We start from the raw sequence: 10,573 nt of genomic DNA on the forward strand, positions 1-10,573 counted from the left end.
ATACCACTCTAATAGCAGAGCAAATCTTTTGCAGAATTGTATTCTCACATTATCTGAAGACTATAGGCAGATAGATAAATTTATATAGATAACCTTGGTATAGGGCAATAAAATATGTCCTGGAGTGGCACCCAAAGTCTCTGAATCTAAATTTGAACGAAAACCAATGGGATATCATTAAAACTCAATAAAAGGGACTACTTCCGCCCAACTCAGATAAATTTTGGTTAATCATTTGAACTTCGTAGGCACTTATGGTCATTTCGGTTCACCAGAAATGAACCGACTCTATGCTTAGGATGATTTATGCCATTTTTGAAAACAAGAGATCTTTAAGAAACTAATGAGTTGCTGTATCACAATTTGGCTACATTCAAAACTTGCCATCCTTTTTTTCTAATTGTGCAGTTTTTTATTTAAAAACCAGAAGTGCCCCTATTATTTTTCACACCTTAAATTTCGATATTATGTTTAAAATGACTATAATAAAAAAGCTACATGTGTTTGCCGTAAAGGAAGATGTTTTTGCAATCAGCTTTTGTTTAAAAATTGCTATAAACCATCGATCTAGCCCTAATTCTATGCGGTTTGGAATCCTTTATTTGTCCGTCCATCCGCTGTCCCTTTGCACATAGCTGTAGGGCAGCCCCTTTGCGATTTCGTTTTGGAAAATTTCATGAAAAATATATGGTCCCTCAAGCGTGATCGTGATGGCCATTTGGCTGATGTTCTTTTTCCGACCATATATGTCAAAAAATTACATGTTTCTTACTGGAAAAACCGATATAAGGAAGACAGATAAACCAATCAGAATTACTTTCTGATTCAATTTAGCCATGTCTGTCTGTCTGTCTGTCTGCCCATGTTCATTTACAGATCTCAATTTCCCCCCGATCATCCTCAAATTTGGCACAGAGATTTTTTTTGGCTTGAAGACGTTGCCTATAGTAACCCAAAGATTTTTATCTTTAAAGCAAAATTCTTAGCCATACCAATTAATAATATGCGCTTTATTTTTTCTTGAAAACCAGACGTCTAAAGAGACAATCGATAGCAAAAGCAATGTGAATGAAAAATAAATAATACTTAGTTGAAAACTGTTTATTATATGTCTTATGTGTTTATATTGTGATATACATTAGTGCCAAATGTCCAACTTGTTGTGTTTAGCGGAATCGTGTGTTGGCCAAATGGTAAATATTTTTATATTCACCTTTTTCACCACTTTCCCAAAACCAGGCGAGGTCTATGTTAGCGATTGTGTTATCGATAACAGAAGAAGTGACATAGGTTCGCGTCTATGATAACTAATTGAAAATTTTCCAAATTCGAAATGTTAGCAGGGTTGAATTTCACTTTGTAGATTAGCATTTGAGTATTTTAAAATATCGAATATGTTCGAAAGTTGTATTTAAAATTTTGCAAAGAATAGCATGTAGAGATTTTATTTTAAATTTCAGTTGTATTTTTTAAATATATGTTGGGATTGGAGAACAAAAACAAATATTAATTATCGAAAATCGCTTTATTGTTTTTCAAAATACTCCCTATTAAGATCTATACACTTTTGCATGCGTTTGAACCAATTGTCGAAGAATTTTTATCACTCTGGTTCATATCTCCAAAACATGCATTCTGAACGCATTAACCGCTTCTTCAGGTGCCGAAAAACGTCGACCTCTCATTTTATTGTTTACGTACGGGAATAAAAAGAAGTCATTCCGTGCCAAGTGAGGACTATACAGCGGATCAGTCATCAAATCGATGTTTTGTGTTCTCAAAAATACAGTTTTTGAGCTGATGTGTGAGAGCTCGCATTGGCGTGGTGAAGAGTCATCCGTCTTCGGCGGTTGGTTTTCCTGATTTCATGAAAGACAACTGGCAAACAAATGGTTGTGTACCACTCAGAAATAACTGTTCTGCGTTGTTCTAGTGGTACGATTGCGAAATGTCCAGTCTTGCCGAAAAAACAGGCGATCATTTGCTTGGAAGTGATTCGTGTACAAGAAACTTTTGTTGGATTAGGCTCATCTTGAAACACCCATACAGTCGGCTATTATTTATTTTCGGGCTCATACGCGTAAATTCACGATTCATCACCTCTCACGATGTCATAGACGGGTTCGAAGCACCACGATCGTATTTTTGGAGCATTTCTTTCGACCAATCGACACGAGCCCTTTTTTTGAGCGATTGACAAATTGTGTGGGATCCAACGCGAACAAATTTTTTTGACGGTCAAATGTTCATGCAATATTGAATGTATGCTGGTCCCACTAACGCCTAAGGTTGTCTCCATCTCAAGATAGGTCACATGACGATCTTCCAATATCAGTTGGCGCACACCACCTATGGTTTTTGGAAAAGCAACTGATTTTGAAAGACCTTTACGAAAATTTTCTGGAGTGAGCTACGACCTCGGTCGAATTCACCATACCACCGAAAACACTGGTCCTTGATGGAGCTTCATCGCCAAAAATTGAATTAAGTTCATCAATGCACTGTGGTTGAGTTAATCCACGTCGAAAGTTGTAAAAAATAGTCGCACGAAAAAGTTCACGATTTAATTCCATTTTTGGCCGAGATGAATCTTTTAAGTTACTGTAAACAACACGAATAGCGCTCGTATGTCAAAACGTTCTGAGTACGTAAATATAACCTAAAAAATGTGAAACTTTACGATAGAGCTGTCAGTTGGCAGAATGCAACACAAGGGTAATCCCATCCCGAAATATAAAAGGCAACCATGTACTATATAAGATATTATATAAAAATGAAATTCTTACGCTTTGTTTGTTAGTTTATTTGTGTGCTCCGTATAGACTCAAAAACGGCTGGGTAGTAAATAGGGTAGTAAATTTATTGATATCCGAAGGGGGCGGACCCTCCCCCATACTCCAATTTTCAAAAACGCTAGATCTCGGAGATGCCACCTTATGGTACCCCAAAAACGCGAAATTGGTAAAAAAATTTTGGGGTCAAATAATCGGCGGGGACGCCACGTCCCAAAACCCACCCGAACGGACATGTGCACTAATTGGGATAATATGGGTATCAAATGAAAGGTATTTAAGAGTAGAGTACGAATTTGGTTAACAAATTTCACTCTTATGTTTCGGGAGTCCCATACCCCCAAAATACCCCAAGAGGACACTTTCACCGCTTTGGGCAATATGGGTATCAAATGAAAAGCATTTGAGAGTAGAGTGCGAACTTGGCTTTAAAAATTTAACCTGAGGCCCCTTCCCACCCCCCAAAACCCCTCAACAGGACATGTTTACCGTTTGGGACAATATGGCACAATCCAAGAAAACCCCCAAAACGGGCATAAATGTCCAACGTCACAAAATGGGTATCGAATGAAAGGTCTTAGGGACTTGACTACGAATTTGGCCCACCCACTAAATACCTTTCAATAGGACGTGTAATTCGATTGGGATAATATGTCAATCAAAAGAAAGGTCTATGACTGTATATTTCGAATATAATGTTGGTATAAGGCTTCAAGTATCTGGGTCAGTAGATCGCGACAATAAAAGACTCAAATAAATTGTCGTTTGTTTCTTAGCGTCGGGGGGCCGACCCTATCCTCCCAATAAATGCAACGCCAAACTGTCATGTAGGATGACCGAGAATATATTGCACTCAATGAAAGGACGTGTCAGAGGGCAATCCCCTTCCCCCATATCCTAACCAAAAAAAGGAATTAAGAATAATATATGAATAATATGAAATAATATATGAAGGCCGATCAGGATGGAAGATGGACACAGGAGGACCTGTGGATCTTCAAGATGCCACGCCGTTCGGACTCGGCTATAAAAGAAGGCCCCTTATCATTGAGCTTAAAACTTGAATCCGACTGCACCCACAGATATGTGAGAAGTTTGCCCCTTTTCCTTAGTGTAATGTAGGCGAAATTTGTTGTTTGTTTGTAAGTACGTGGGTGGCCGCCCCACCATGCATACCCCTCAAACTGGACATATTTGTTTATTATGGCAAAAAGGGGCTCAAATCTGTATCTGTTTCATGGCCAAGTATTTAAGGGACGCTTCACCTCATAAATATTGGGTTGCCCAAAAAGTAATTGCGGATTTTTTAAAAGAAAGTAAATGCATTTTTAATAAATTTAATAATTTGCTGTGGCCGCCCGCAGCAAATGAATAAAACGAGTTTAATCCCGGAGTACTTTTTTGATACTCATTTATTTCTTTGAAATCTCATCCTTATATAAATTATTTTTAATGAATGGATTAAACTTTATTCATTGAGTATGAGTTAAAAACTAAGCTTACAATAATGCTGTTACTTAAAACTAAGCCACCACATTATGTTGCGCCGCTGTCGCTCTGCCAACGTTGCCATTGCATTTCTTGCTGACACAGTGGCCCGTGTAGAATATTGGGCTATTAACCTGTAGTGGGGTGTTGAATAGGCGGCTCGTGTTACTTGTGGGAATACGGGAGCATGAAGGTTTCCCATGAATGGTTGTAAGTAGTTGGTTTGGGTGCAACCAAATGAATAAGGTGTCTAGAATAAGGTGTCCAATGCGCTGACTTAGCAGCTCGTGTGGGGTTTTTGGTTGCCTTGGTGCAGCTAAACTGAGGGAATACGGAAACACGAGGGTTCCTCATGAAAATAAACAAAAAATGGAAAGTATCTTATCTATTCGTTCTCAAGGCTAAAACATTTCCATGACACACATCAACTAATATCCCATGTTTAGAAATCTAAACATTCTGCGGGCGGCCAAAACTAATTATGAAATAGCTCTACTTATAAACTGTAAAAATTCAGCAAAATGGACTGTAATTCAAATATATATGTTAAAATCTAAACATCCCGAGGACGAACAACAACTATGTTACTTTCTCTTGTTAAATACTTATAGATTACATAACTTAAAAATAATATTATTAAGATTAGTGAAATATGACCACTGATGTGATGCCATGATAGCTCCTTAAGGTGGATCGGATTCGCCTTCATCATTTTAATTTCTTCCTCCAATCCTTGAATCGTTGACGAATGATCGATTTTATTGTAGTTTAGCTCGTCCACCATCGCTATGTCCTTCACCTCTCTCAAGATATATGATGTGGAATTATAGGACATCTCAGTTTTTGCTTCTTGTGACGCAGTTAATACGGTTCGTCCAATCCTAGCAGTACACCCAGGCTGGAGAGTGATGATACCTAGGCCTGGTAATTCAAATACTCCTTTAGTGCGCTCAGCACATAGAATATGGGCCGAAACTTGATCTTTAGTTTTAAACAACCATGACCCTCTTGTCTTCAGCTCAATCCAAAAATTCCTGTTCTGAGTCTTCAAAAACTGGCAGCCATATTTACTTGTTGGCTTAAGCGCTGCTAGCTCACATGAATGATCGTTGGCGTCTTCCCAGGCCCAGTTGCCTCTGCAAAGAAATTCATCTTCACCAGTTAGCTGACATTGGTTCATCAATGACTGCGACAGTAGATGATAAGCATCCATTTCATAGTTGTAGGCCAGGAACTGCTGTCTTAAAGCTGCTACCATTGCGGTTCCGTTTCTCACCATCGGCAGTGGTACGACGCGGAATATTTCTGCTGATGATTTTTCTACCAAGGGAATCTGCACGCTCGTAATTATTAATTGCTCTGCCTCGTTTATTTCTTCCGCAGTTAATTCATTTTTTCCTGGTTTACGCTGAGCACGTTCAATAAATCTTCGCACATATGCTATAATTCTTATGAGTTTTTTGTAGCTAGAAATCCTCGTAATTAACTGCATGATGACATCGTCTTCCTGTTTAGCTTCCTTTAGAACTCCAACAAAGGGTTGAACCGTCGATATGGGCCAATTGTTTTTCTCCAGCAGCCAATGTGGACCACTCCACCATAACTCATCTCCTTTTAGCAGCTCTGGCTTCATCCCTCTTGATGCAGCATCCGCTGGATTCTCCTTGGATCGCACATGACCCCATACGGCACCAGGAACAGACTTCTTAATTTCCTCTACTCTAACCCGAACAAATTTGTCTTTAATATTTTCAGCCTTTGCGATCCATGCTAGAGCAATAGTTGAATCGCTCCATAAGTATTTCTGTTGTTTTTGGACTATTAACTTTTCCACATTAAGCATCAATTTAGCCAACAGATGCGCTGCACACAATTCAAGTTTTGGCAGTGTTTTCCTATTTTTCACTGGGTTTACCTTAGATTTTGCTGCTACCAACGTAACTTTGTTTGCGGCCCGGATGTATATGACAGCTGCGTACGCCTTTTCCGAAGCATCAGCAAAACCATGCAGTTCTATTTCCATTAGTGATGAGGTAGACAACCAACGCGGTATTCGGATTTCTGCTAAGTCGGGCAATTTCCTCATGATGACATCCCATTCCTTTATCATCTCAGAGCTTAACTGGTCGTCCCATGCCATATCCATTACCCATAGTCGCTGAATGAATAGCTTGGCTAGAATGGTTACAGGAGCCAGCCAACCCAAAGGATCATATATCTTGGCCAGTGTGGAAAGCGCCTTCCGCTTAGTCAACTTGTTATCTTCAATGATCTGAAAATAGAAAGCAAAATTATCTGTATGGGGATCCCATTGAACACCCAACGTTTTCATTGTTTCGCCTTCCTCAATCCTAATGACTTCATTTTCGCCAACATTTGGTATTGCTTCCAATATGTCATTTTCATTAGACATCCATTTACGCAGCTTGAAACCAAACTTATCCAATTGTTGGCTGATGTCATGATGAATTCCAATGCATTCCTGTACTGAATCAGCACCTGTCATCAAATCATCCATGTAAAAATCATTTTCTATGATGGCTTGAATCTTTGGATTCCGTTCGCTGCACTCTTTTCCAATTTCAATTAGAGCTCGTTTTGCCAGAAATGGAGCACATGCTGTTCCGTAGGTAACAGTCGTTAGCGCAAACTCCTCAATTGGCATATGTTTATTCTCGCGCCACAATATGCATTGGTATGACTGATCTTTATCTGCTACTAACACTTGTCGATACATTTTCTCCACATCCGCTACCAAGACAAATCTCCATAATCGCCATTTCAATAGAATTTGAAATATATCTTGTTGTAGTTTTGGACCAATTTCAAGTACGTCGTTTAAGCTTTTACCATTCGATGTCTTGGCTGAAGCATCAAATACCACCCGAACTTTTGTTGTAAGATGGCTTTCTCTTATCACCGCTTGATGTGGTAAATAGTACTTTCCACTATTTCTTCTTGAGACCTTTTTCATATGCCCCATCTCCAAATACTCCTTCATAAAAGCACAATATTGTTTCTGTAACTTTTCATCCTTTTCCAATCTTTTTTCAAGATTTAAAAAACGTGCTAACGCCATTTTCCTTGATGCGCCCAACTCGATATCCTCCTTAAACGGCAATCTCACCACCAATCTCTTATCCTCATTTATTGTTGTTGTTGTTGTAAAGAGCTGCTCGCATCGATCTTCCTTGACGTCGTCATCTTCACATACTTCCTCCATCTCCCAAAATCTTTCCAGCTCTTTCGTAACCGCCATCACGGCATTTCCAGATTCATGTCCGCAAACGCAACCACAGATTATGAGACCAAGTGACGTCTCTTGTCCAGACAAAGAGCCAATTTTGACTACCCCTTCTTGAATGATTTCATGATATAAATCTGCACCAATTAATAAGTCAATTCTATCGGACTTATAGAACAGCGGATCAGCCAAACAGTAATTTCGCCAGCTCTCCACACTGACGTTCAAATTTCTATCAGGTTGCGCTGAAGATAATGTTGACAACACCATAGCATCTATAACATGAACCGCATCGCTCTCAAACCGTGGTTTGATTTCAATTTGCATGATGGCTTTTGATCTGCCGACTGTCGTGTTACCCAGACCCACTAAATCTGTAACTAACTTCTTTCTGGGTAACCTCAGTATTTGGGCTGCCTCTTCCGATATTGAAGTGCGTTGAGAACCTTGATCGATTAAGGCTCTCATTAAAATTTGCTCACCACTTGCAGCCTTTACTCGTATTTGTGCTGTTGCCAACAGAGTGACAGCATTGCCTTCCATGATTAATTGAGCTTTGGAGTTTGATCTCTGAGTTTCCTGCGTTTTGTTTCCTTCGACGTGAAGCATAGTAATATGTTTTCCGCCGCACTTTTCGCACTTGGTGTTAAATTTGAAGCATTTCTTTTCCGACGGGTGACTCAAACAAATTTTGCACATTTTCATTTTTTGTGCCCACGCACCTTTTTCAGCTGGTTGCAGTTTCAAAAATTTGTAGCACTCTTTTAACCCATGTCCTGATGCTTGACAAAATGCGCACGATCGTTGAGTTGTTTGGTATGACTGTGTTGTTTTTGCTCTTTGATGCGTGTTTCCTTTTTTGCTGTATACCGCTTCCAAAGCCAAGTATTGCTGCTCCAGAAAAGACAGGACATCCTCTAGCCTTTGGACTTCTTTTGATTTCTGGACCCATTGCTCATATTTCAGCAATCCTTCCTTATCTAGCTTTCTAATAAGGATCCGAGCAATGAATGGATCTGCCTCGTCTACCTTCATTCCCATAGCTTTCAATGCATGTAATGATTCCGTAGCCGTATCCAATAGCTGCTTTATACTGTTGCTATACTGAATATTTATTATGCCGTGGTCGATGATCTTGTCAAACAATGTGCAGAATAACAGCCGCCGGTTATCGTATCTCTGCTCCAGTATCTTCCATGCCGCACTGTAGTTCTCCCCTGTCACTTGAAGATGTTGTATTAAGCGAGCAGCATCACCTTTCACCACACTTTTAAGTCGATAAAATTTTTCGACTTCCGATAGCCTTCTGTCCTCCTCTACTAACTTTGTAAATATTTCTTTGAAGGAATTCCAATCGTTGATATACCCACTGAATATGGGCACTTTTAACTCTTCCAATCTAATTAAACTTGTTGATCCTGTATTTTGCATTGTTTCCACACGTTCTTCAATTTCCACACAGACATCCACGTATCTTTCCCTGATACAGTCCCAAGCTTCAATCATGTCTAAATCATCTTCGTCATCATCATCAATAATTATTTCCACTATTGATTCCAGTTGTCCATACTCTGATTGCAACGCCAGCCATTGCATATTTAAATAACTTTTATTCGCAGTTGGCAATCTGCTTTCTATTACTTCCAGCTTTCTTGTAATAGTTCTATACTTCAATTCAAATTTTCTTCTTAGCTTCGACACAGGCTTTTCTTGCTCTCTGCTAATTGCCTGATCTCTCGGCTGGGTGTTACTCTCATTTGCCGTTTGTTCGCTAGGTGCCAATGCAGCTGCACCTTGCGTTACCATTAATTTTTTCTCCGCACTGCCTTGCGTTATCTCTGCGTCCTGATTAGCTGCCACTTTGGCTGAGGCTCCTTTTTCTTGCTGCTCAAACCCTTGCACAATTTTATCCATTTTGCTAATTGCTTCTTCTACTCGTCTTTGCAGCTCCTGGACCTCTTCTTCATGCCCACTGGACGACTTTCCGATATCCTTGTTTAACTTGTTGTAGCCTACAATGATTTCCTGCAGCCACTTTCTATTTTTCTTGACAACTGGCAGTAACATTTCCTCCACATCGAGGTCAACTGCTTTTACTGCCAACAAATGTTCAAGGTTTTTCAATTTCTCCAACAGAGAATCCGATTGACTCCTTGTGAACATTTTTCTTTCAATTTTAAATCACTTACACTGATTCGATACGTGTATTAAATCTTTGTTTATTCTTTACTACTTTGCAAGAATCACCAACTTTTACTTTAAACACACTTAACCGTACCGAAGGTTCGAAGGACCAAATGAATAAAACGAGTTTAATCCCGGAGTACTTTTTTGATACTCATTTATTTCTTTGAAATCTCATCCTTATATAAATTATTTTTAATGAATGGATTAAACTTTATTCATTGAGTATGAGTTAAAAACTAAGCTTACAATAATGCTGTTACTTAAAACTAAGCCACCACATTATGTTGCGCCGCTGTCGCTCTGCCAACGTTGCCATTGCATTTCTTGCTGACACAGTGGCCCGTGTAGAATATTGGGCTATTAACCTGTAGTGGGGTGTTGAATAGGCGGCTCGTGTTACTTGTGGGAATACGGGAGCATGAAGGTTTCCCATGAATGGTTGTAAGTAGTTGGTTTGGGTGCAACCAAATGAATAAGGTGTCTAGAATAAGGTGTCCAATGCGCTGACTTAGCAGCTCGTGTGGGGTTTTTGGTTGCCTTGGTGCAGCTAAACTGAGGGAATACGGAAACACGAGGGTTCCTCATGAAAATAAACAAAAAATGGAAAGTATCTTATCTATTCGTTCTCAAGGCTAAAACATTTCCATGACACACATCAACTAATATCCCATGTTTAGAAATCTAAACATTAATCAAATATACTTTTTTTACACGTATTTTCTAAAGCAAGCTAAAAGTAACAGCTGATAACTGACAGAAGAAAGAATGCAATTACAGAGTCACAGGCTGTGAAAAAATTTGTCAACGCCGACTATATGAAAAATCTGCAATTACTTTTTGGGCAACCCAATAGTTTGGCTAC

The sequence above is a fragment of the Stomoxys calcitrans genome, chromosome 4, assembly GCF_963082655.1.
Source record: "Stomoxys calcitrans chromosome 4, idStoCalc2.1, whole genome shotgun sequence".
In the NCBI taxonomy this organism is placed as follows: Eukaryota; Metazoa; Arthropoda; class Insecta; order Diptera; family Muscidae; genus Stomoxys; species Stomoxys calcitrans.